This window comes from Mustela putorius, unplaced genomic scaffold (assembly GCF_011764305.1).
Source record: "Mustela putorius furo isolate JIRA1106 unplaced genomic scaffold, ASM1176430v1.1 tig00000196_pilon_pilon_pilon, whole genome shotgun sequence".
NCBI classification, from domain to species: Eukaryota; Metazoa; Chordata; class Mammalia; order Carnivora; family Mustelidae; genus Mustela; species Mustela putorius.
The window spans coordinates 6,306,604-6,316,006 of NW_025421310.1; the positions used below are offsets into that span (position 1 = coordinate 6,306,604).

General features: G+C 43.9%; 2 non-coding genes across 2 annotated transcripts; one reads left to right on the top strand and one right to left on the bottom strand.

The window, feature by feature from the left end:
- Window positions 1-3,346: 3,346 nt before the first annotated feature.
- LOC101694406 lies at window positions 3,347-8,065 on the bottom strand. Its single transcript, XR_006605806.1, has 3 exons — window positions 7,056-8,065; window positions 4,969-5,123; window positions 3,347-4,139 (listed from the first exon to the last, which is right to left on the bottom strand). It is a non-coding gene; the product is annotated as an uncharacterized LOC101694406 (transcript).
- A 605-nt stretch (window positions 8,066-8,670) lies between these two features.
- Window positions 8,671-8,777, top strand: LOC123391289. The gene has a single exon (XR_006605913.1). It is a non-coding gene; the product is annotated as a U6 spliceosomal RNA (small nuclear RNA).
- The last annotated feature ends 626 nt before the right edge of the window (window positions 8,778-9,403 follow it).

Genomic DNA, 9,403 nt, shown 5'->3' on the forward strand with positions numbered 1-9,403 from the left:
AGAGACAGCAAGAGACGGAACACAAGCAGGGGGAGTGGGAGAGGGAGAAGCAGGCTTCCCGCTGAGCAGGTCGATCCCAGGACCCTGAGATCAGGACCTGAACTGAAAGCAGACGCTTAACGACTGAGCCACCCAAGTGTCCTGAAAGCTTACTTTGTGACAGACCTATTTCCTGTGTGAATTCGAGGGCCTCATTAGTTACTACTGCTGTGTTAGGGATAATGGACAAGGAAAAGTTCTTACGAGCAGAAGCTGTCTGTCTAGTAATTGTGGAAGAAATGACTGAATTTGTTTCCATGCATTTGTAAGCTCCGACATAACATTACCTGTGTGTGGATTTAAACAACCAGCTTTGGCTGTTCTTCCCGCCCACGGGTCCTATCCCTGTGCTTTAATAAAACCACCTTTTTGCACCAAAACAAAAACCAAACCCTCCAAACCCACACCAGCTTTAAGAAGTTGCTTTGAGAACCACCACGGAAATGTGAAAATCACCCGGTATTACGTTTACCAAGGGCTTTTTTTAACTTTTATTAAGATTTTGAATTTTCAATTTAAAAATTTTTCTTTATTTTTTTAACGATTTTATTTATTTACTTGACAGAGATCACAAGTAGGCAGAGAGGCAGGCAGAGAGAGAGAGGGAAGCAGGCTCCCTGACAAGCAGAGAGCCTGATGTGGGGCTCGGATTCCAGGACTCTAGGATCATGACCCAAGCTGAAGGCAGAGGCTTTAACCCACTGAGCCATCCAGGTGCCCCTTGATTTTTTTTTTTTTTTTTTTTTTAAATAAACTCTACACCTAGCTCAGACTCACGATCCTGAGATCAAAAGTCCCATTCTCTACTGAGACAGACCGGTGCCCCTACCAAGGACGTTTTTAAAAAAACTCTGAATACTGTAGTCACTCTAACATGAGTCTCACCGGTGAGATGGTGAGGGAAAGAACACATGCACGCGCGCGCGCACACACACACACACACACACACACACACACATGAGTTCCTACGTTGTGTTTCAGTCTTTTTCAAGTTCAGCCACAGGCAAAGCAAGCAGTGAGTGGAGGTGGTCAGTGGGTCTCTCTGGGGTGAGGGAGAGGACATCTGAGCATGTTTTATGCAAACGCCTACAAGAGGGTAAGCGATTCCCCACAGTGGAGATGGGTCTCCTCCACTCAGTGTTAGAAGACAGGATGTAAGACCAGCTTTGGCGTAGCTTTGGGGTCTCCAAGTGTTCCTAGCCTCAGGGCTGTGAGAGGCATCCGGCACTGAGCCCCCCAGCCCCGAACCCACCTGTTGGGCTCCAGCCCTAGCCACCCTCTGGCTCACTGTGGGGACTTCCACGAGGGATGTCTCTGAGTCTTCTCAGGATGGGCATCTCTCTGGACCAGTTAGGCTTGGGTGTGTCTCTTGGACTTTGGACTCTCTTTTTGGTGCAAAAAGGTGGTTTTATTAAAGTACAGGGATAGGACCCGTGGGCGGGAAGAACAGCCAGCCTGGGCAGACTGGCACACACTTCTGGGGACCACAGCTTCCATTCCCGCAGTCTGGGCTTTGAAAGCTCCTCAGGTGTTCCTTATCAGGTCAGCAGGTTTGTGCCTTTCAGGACAGGTAGGTGGTAGGAGGGGCCTAGATATAAGGAAGGACTCTGACGGAAAGGCACTACGAAGCCACTCATCGTATCAACCAATCTTCCTCTCCTCCCTTTTGCTTTCCTTCCAAAAACATTTTGAAAACCTACTTGGTGGCATGCTCTGTTCCCAAAACTGGGCTAGGGCGGGACACGGGAGAGAGCTCTGCTCACGGTCAACTTACACCCTGGTGTGAGGTCCTAGGCAGTCAGTGCATACCTGCCCTTTGAGAACATCCAACCATGGGTTCCAGATGAAACTGAAAGAAGAAATTAACCAGAAAAAGAATAATTGAACTCATTTTTCATTTTTGGAATCAACAAGGATGTAGAGTTCTTCATTCTGACCAAGGAAGAATTAAGCTTTCAGGGCTCCTGGGTGGCTCAGTTGGTTAAGCGTTTGCCCCCGTCTCAGGGCATGATCTCCAGGTCCTGGGATCCAGCCTTGCATCAGTCTCCCTGCTCAGTGGGGAGCCTGCTTCTCTCTTTCCCTCTGCTTCTCTCCCCAGCTTGTGCTCTGTGTCTCAAATAATTTTTTTTTAAAGGAAGAATTAAAATTTTAACCCGTAGTTCTGTATGGAATCTATTTCTCCATCAGCTACCATTATTTTGTGATAATTAATGAGAAATGTTCCACAAGCAGGAGCAGCTCTCTGCTGATTGTGGGAGGAGGGGCAGAATTATTTAACACCCCGATCATCTAAGTAATCACCCTACGTGGTTGGTGAGGGGGGCATATTTGGTCCTATGGTGAAAGTGAGGGTAGGGGTGACCATTAGGTCCTGGCTGCTTGGGGCCCTTTTGGGTTGATGGCTATAGGTTATGGGTCAGAATTCTCAGACCTGTTCTGGCTCCTGCCCACTTGCCTGTCCAGTCTCAGACTACACCTGACCTTCTGAGCCTGGATGGTACTGTCAACCTTTTGGGCAGCATAACTGGTGCAGGGCCTGACCTTGAATTGTGAGATGTTCACAATCCTTTTGGATACATGCTAGTGGCCACTCCTTCCCCCAGCCCAACAACCCAAATGTCTTCTGGAAGTGCCAGATGTTATCCCACCCCTGATTGGGAACCACTGTGCTAGACAAGGAGTCCTTGAGATAACCCCGTACTGTCCACAATAGGCAAGGGTTTCCCTCATTACACATAAGTAATGGAAGCCACACAGGGTTCCTGCAGAATGAGTCAATCATGTGGAATTTCGGAATGGGCAAAAGTCAAAGCTATGGTTCCTTCTGGGGTAGGGGTCAGGTGCCATAGAGGGTTTAGGAGAGCTTACTTTGGAGGAACATGCCACAGGCTGAGACACCAGGATGACGCATGCTGGAATGGTTGTCTCTGGCGGGGAAGACGAGAGAGAGAGAGAGAGAGAGAGAGAGAAACTAACCCTCCTAAAGCCACACCTGCCCCAGGAGGAGAACACACACTGTACTCTTTCTGACAAATGAAATCTCATAAAAAGAAAAAGAAAAGGAAAGAGGATAGAGGCAGAAGCTGGGGGGAAAAAAGGAAATTGGGAGGATTGGGAGAATGGAGATATTTGGGTGATCAGGACATAAAATGATGGCTGAGGAGGTGACCAAGAAAAAAAAACAACAACTAGAAAGTAGAAGAATAAGCCAACTTCCCACTTACTGACATTGACTAAGTCTTTTTAGCTGAACAATGGTGAAGAAAAAGCAAAATCAAGACAAAGAAGCAGGATAAACACCTGTCCCTAATAGTCTCATTGTATATGTTTATTGAGATAGAATTTAAACATTGTCTCCAGCTTGACTGAGATACAAGTATAAGGTGTACAGTGCATTGATTTGATACATTTATAGATTGCAAAATGATTACCGCCATGGCGGGTGCCTTCATCCTGCCCCATGATTGCTTTTTGTGGTGTATGTAATACAGTATTGCCATTCTGTGTCTTTGGGTGAATTTAGTGCAGGTCCTTGTCATCCTAATTACAACACGAAACATTCCTGTCACTGTAAGTTTGTTGAGTGCCTCTCTCCACTCAGTTCTACCCAACGGGCACTTGTGTGTCTTTCTTTGGTTTCACGGAGCGTGTTTCTGGAATGCATCCATGTTGCATGGATCTTGAATCTCTTGTACGGGAATCGTCGTGAATCATTATAGTATGTGACCTTTTGCATCTGGCTTTGCTCATTAAGTTCTTTGTGGAGATGAAGAATCAAGAGAATAAGCAGTGAAGCTTGTGGGAAGAATTTGAGATTCCATAATGGGACAAAGGGAGTAGATGTTAGGGTCTCGGCAGCAGCCAAAGTGGACGATTTTGTGGCCAACAGAATGGTCTGGGAGAACCTTCAGACTGGAGCATATGCTGAGTTGGAAGGAAGGTGTTGGGTGATCTGTATAAACCAGGAAGGCTTGGTGGGCACCACGGGGGCATCCTGGAGGGGCATCCATGGGTCCCTTGGAAGAGCGGGTCTTGACTTCTGCTCCAGCTAATTGCTGTTTGGCTTTCTTGAGTTTTGCTCTGTGGTTCTTGAACCACACCTACAGAGAAAAGAGAGCAGTAGTAGGTGGATAAATCCAAATGAGCTTCCAGATGTTTTCATTTTACCTTATACCATGGATACTGTTCAGTGAGAACAGTTAGTTCCACTTCTCTTCCTTTTAGATCCTATTGCTGGAAACTCTCCCAGCCTATGTGCAGGAGGGAGTGGAAATGGGAGGCAATGGGGACAGAAGGTGAGGCAGGGACCTGAACCCCCAGAGCAGGAGAGACTAATGTCAGCACACTTAGCTCATGGCCAAACTGGATCTGTGACTGTGATTTTGTATGGCCCATGAACTAAGAACAGGGATTTTTTTTGTTTTTTGTTTTCTAAAGTTTTTATTTATTAAAATAAATAATGTCTACACCTACCCATGGGGACCCGAACTCAATGACCCTGAGATCAAGAGTCACCCGCTCTTTCAATGGAGACAGCCAGATGCCCCAAAGAACAGGTTTTACATTTTTAAATGGTTGAAGAAAAAAAAACACAAAGAATATTTGTGACGTGTGAAAGTTATATGAACTTCAAATGTGTGTCCATAAAATTTTATAGGGATGTAGCAGGCACACCTGTTTCTTTAGGTATCATTGATGGCTGCTTTCACATTATCCCTGAAAAGCTGAATAATTTTGGCAGAGACCATACATATGGCCCACTAAAATGTTTACTGCCTGGCTCTTTACAGGACAAGTTTGCTGATCCTTGCTTTGTGTGTTGGGGAGAGGATTTTAGGGTAGGAGTCTGGGGGACTGGAGTAGTATGAAGCTTCAGGAATTGTCCCAGGGTCTCTGAGTGTAGTGTCTTTTGGGGAGGTAGCTTCCAACCTGCAGTACAGTGGGATGGATCTCCAGTTTCGAGGCCATTTCTTTCTGAAGGCTGGGAGCGGGGTATGGGTTCTTGCTGAACAAGGATTCCAAATCGGCCAGTTGTTTCTCAGTGAACATGGTCCGTTTCCTTTGTGAATGCTTCTGGTGCTTTCCTGGGAAGGAGAGAAAGGCACAGATGAGGTGCTAAAACAGTTCCATCCTCAAAAGCCCGAACCCCCATCCTTCTCCATAGAGGTCAACAAGCATGCCCGTCAAGAAATTGAAGACTCCCAGACACCTAGACACAGCCCGAATGACTTTCCTGCCAGGTTTCCTAGGCCTCATTTTGTTGTTCTTCCAACTATTCAGCACAGAAAAAGGTTATGTACGTATTTATTTAATATGTATTTATTTAATCAATTTAAAAGATTTTCAGTAATTTCTACACTCAACCCGGGTTTTGAACTTCCAACCCTGAGATCAAGAGTCACATACTGCTGACTGAACCAGCCAAGTGCCCCAGGAAAGGGTTATTTAAATAAGGATCCCTTGTGTGTCCACTCTTAGATTCTGTGTGTGTGTGTGTGTAGTGGGGGGAGGGTATGAGGAAAATCTCCGTACCTTATGCTCAGTTTTGCTGTGAGACTAAAACTGCTCCAAAAATAGTCCACTAATAATAATAATAAAAAAAAAATCATTGCTCTCATGGATGTTATTTAGTGAAGACACACCTATACAGAAACCAAAAGTGTTAAAGTACATAGTACATTATGCAGTGCTAAGTACTCTACAGAGAAAAAAATTAGGCACGGGGATAAGGAATTTGGGTGTGGGGGGGTTAGTTTTAATGACCTGTGAGTGAAGGTCTTTCTGAAGGTCTTTCTGGAGGAGGTGAGGGAGTGAGCCATGTGTTTATCTACAGGGGGAAATGCAGACTCCTCACAGGGCAATAAAGAGATAAATATTAGGGGTGCCTGGGTGGCTCAGTGGATTGAGCTCAGTCAAAGTGGCCTTCGACTCAGGTCATGATCTTGGGGTCCTGGGATCGAGCCTCATGTCGGGCTCTCTGCTCAGCAAGGAGCCTGTTTCTCCTATCTCTCTGCCTGCTTGTGATCTCTGTCAGATAAATAAAATCTTTAAAAAATGAGGGGAGGGAGGTATGGAGAGGATGGTTGGGTGATAGACATTGAAGAGGGTATATACTATGGTGAGTGCTGTGAAGTGTGTGAGCCTGACGATTCACAGACCTGTATGCCTGTGGGAAAAGAATACATTATATGTTAATAAAAATAATTAATTATGGGGTGCCTGGGTGGCTCAGTGGGTTAAGCCGCTGCCTTCGGCTCAGGTTATGATCTCAGGGTGCTGGGATCAAGTCCCACGTCAGGCTCTCTGCTCAGCAGGGAGCCTTCTTCCTCCTCTCTCTCTGCCTGCCTCTCTGCCTACTTGTGATCTCTCTCTGTCAAATAAATAAATAAAATCTTTAAAAAAAAATAAATAAAAATAATTAATTAAAAAAAACCTTAAAAAGAGAGAAAACTGAATTGTCTAAAAAAAAAGAAAGATGAATATTACTGTATAGGGGAGGTGCACTTCCATCCAACATGGCGCCTGACTTGGTCTGGGTAGCCCGTAGAGTCTAGAAAATGCCATGGGATGTCTCTTCTGAACTTCTAAGTCTCTGTGCTTTCTGTCTTGGACACTTTCCCTCTTTTGGATCACTTGCTCCAGGGAAAAGCATTTTGACCATCCCTATGGCAAGGCCCTCTTGGCAAGGACCTCAGGTCTAAAGTGAGTGAGGAACTGAGGCCTCTAGCCAAGAACTTTGTGAGTGAGCCATCTTGGGAAGTGGATAGATTGTCTGGGCTCAGTTCAGCCTTAGCTGACGGCATTCCTGTTGATGGCTTGTTGCAAGAGCATGAGACCCTGAACTGAACTCCACCATGCATTTTTAGCAATTTTATGGACTCCATATAGTTGATATACAATATATAGTTGATATACAATAAACTCTGTATTTAAAGTGTGCAATCTCAATAAATTTTGTTATGTGTATATTGACACATTCATGAAATCCTCTCCACCATCAAGACAATGCATTTTACCCATCTATCCCCAGTTTCCGCTGATCCCTTTCAAAGTCATCCACCAGGAATTCTCAGGTCAATGCGGCTTTGCTCTGTACCAGTTAAGAACAATAAGGAAAGATAAAGAAATAAAGAACAGGAATAAGGAAAAGATGAATATAGGCCAATTTCACTTACAAAAGTCCTTAAAATATGTTAATTGAATCCAACATTGTTTTAAAAATAAATATATCAAGAGCAAGTAAGTTTTATCTCAGAAGGGAAAGGCTATTTAATATCAGAAAGAAAGAAATATCAAAGTAATTCACCGTGTTAATAAGTTAAAGCTAAAAATAATGATCACAATCAATGCAAAATCTTTGTCTCTGAAGATTCACACCTATGTATGATTTTAAAAAGCAAAATTGGACAAAACGTAGGAAACTGTTTTCACATGTGCAAGGTTGTGATCCCTGAGGTAAGGGAAGTTCTATGAAAATCTTACGAGCCAGCTTGATTATTTATAGGACACTATACCCAGCGATGGAGGAAGTTATATTCTTTCCGGTGCATATGGAACATTCATCGGGACAGAGTGTACACCATGCTGCAGAACAAGTCTCAGAAAATTTTAAATGATTTAAATCATACAAAATATGTTCTCTGAAAATAGTGGAGTTAAGATAGAAATATGTAACAAAATAACTAACATCTCTCCCGCAGTGTCTGGAGATTAAACATATTTCTGAATCAAACAGGGGACAAAGAAGAAAGCAAATGGTGTTGGATTAAACTGGATATCCATATGGGGAGAAAAATCAACCTCATCTTGAGCCACGTGCAAAAATGAATTACAGGTAGATTTCAGACATAAATATAAAGTCTAACTCTAAAACTTCTGGAAGAAAATATCGGAGAAAGTCTTTTGAGACCTTGGGTCAGGCAAAGCTGTCAAGGACACAAAGTATAAGGCGCATGGGTGGCTCAGTCAGTTAAGCAGCTGCCTTTGGCTCAGGTCATGATCCCAGGATTCTGGGATTGAGTTCTGCATAGGGCTCTCTGCTTGGTGGGGAGTCTGCTTTCTCCCTCTGCTCCTCCCCCTGCTTGTGCTCTCTCTCTCTCAAATAAATAAATAAAATCTAAAAAAAAAAAAAAAAAAAAAAAAGAACAGGGGCGCCCGGGTGGCCCAGTGGGTTAAAGCCTCTGCCTTCGGCTCAGGTCATGATCCCAGGGTCCTGGAATTGAGCCCTGCATTGGGCTCTCTGCTCAGCAGGGAGCCTGCTTCCTCCTCTCTCTCTGCCTGCTTCTCTGCCTACTTGTGATCTTTGTCAAATAAATAAGTAAGATCTTAAAAAAAAAAAAAAAAAAGAACACAGGGGTACCTGGGTGGCTCAGTGGGTTAAGCCTCTGCCTTTGGCTCAGGTCATGATCTCAGGGTCCGGGGATTGAGCCCCGAATCAGGCTCTCTGATCAGCAGGGAGCCTGCTCCCCCCCCCCCTGCCTGCCTGTCTGCCTACTTGTGATCTCTGTCAAATAAATAAATAAAATATTTTTTAAAAACCCACAAAGCATAAAAGTAAAAATAGATGCATTGGGCTTATCAAAAATAAAAGTTTGTTCTTCAAAAGACTGCCTTTAGGAAACAAAGAGGCGAGTGCTCGCTTCGGCAGCACATATACTAAAATTGGAACGATATAGAGAAGATTAGCATGGCCCCTGCGCAAGGATGACACGCAAATTCGTGAAGCGTTCCATATTTAAAAAAAAAAAAAAAAAGGAAAACAAAGAGGCAAGCACATAACAGAAGAACAGAAGAAAATATTAATAACTCATGTATCAGACAAATTCACATCCAGAACATACAAACAATCCTATGACCTCACAATTCTACTCTCGATAAGTATAAGGTAAGTAGAAATGCCCACACAAAGGCTTTATGTGAATGTTCCTACCAGTTTTATTCATAGTAGCCAAAAATTTGTGGGAAAAAAAATCCCATATTCATCAGCAAGTAATGGCTAGCCAAATTGCGTTGTATTCATATAATGGAATAGCACTAACCTATGAAAAAGGAATTAGCCACTGATACGTATATCACAAATGTATGACCAAAACATGCTGAACCAAAGAAAGCAGACACAAAAGATCATATACCGTATATGTTGATTTGCATGCAGTCCTAGGCAGGCAAGTCATCCGTAGGGGCAAGAACACAGATCAGATAGTGCCTGGGGCAGTGGCAAAAGTGTTGTGTTTTGTGTTGGAGTGGGTGTGGAGATGATGACCACACTGGGATGGGACCCTTTTGAGGGTGATGGAGATGTTCTGTGTTTTCACTGGGATGGTAGGTAAACACATTTGTCAAAACTGACTGAAGTGTACATTTA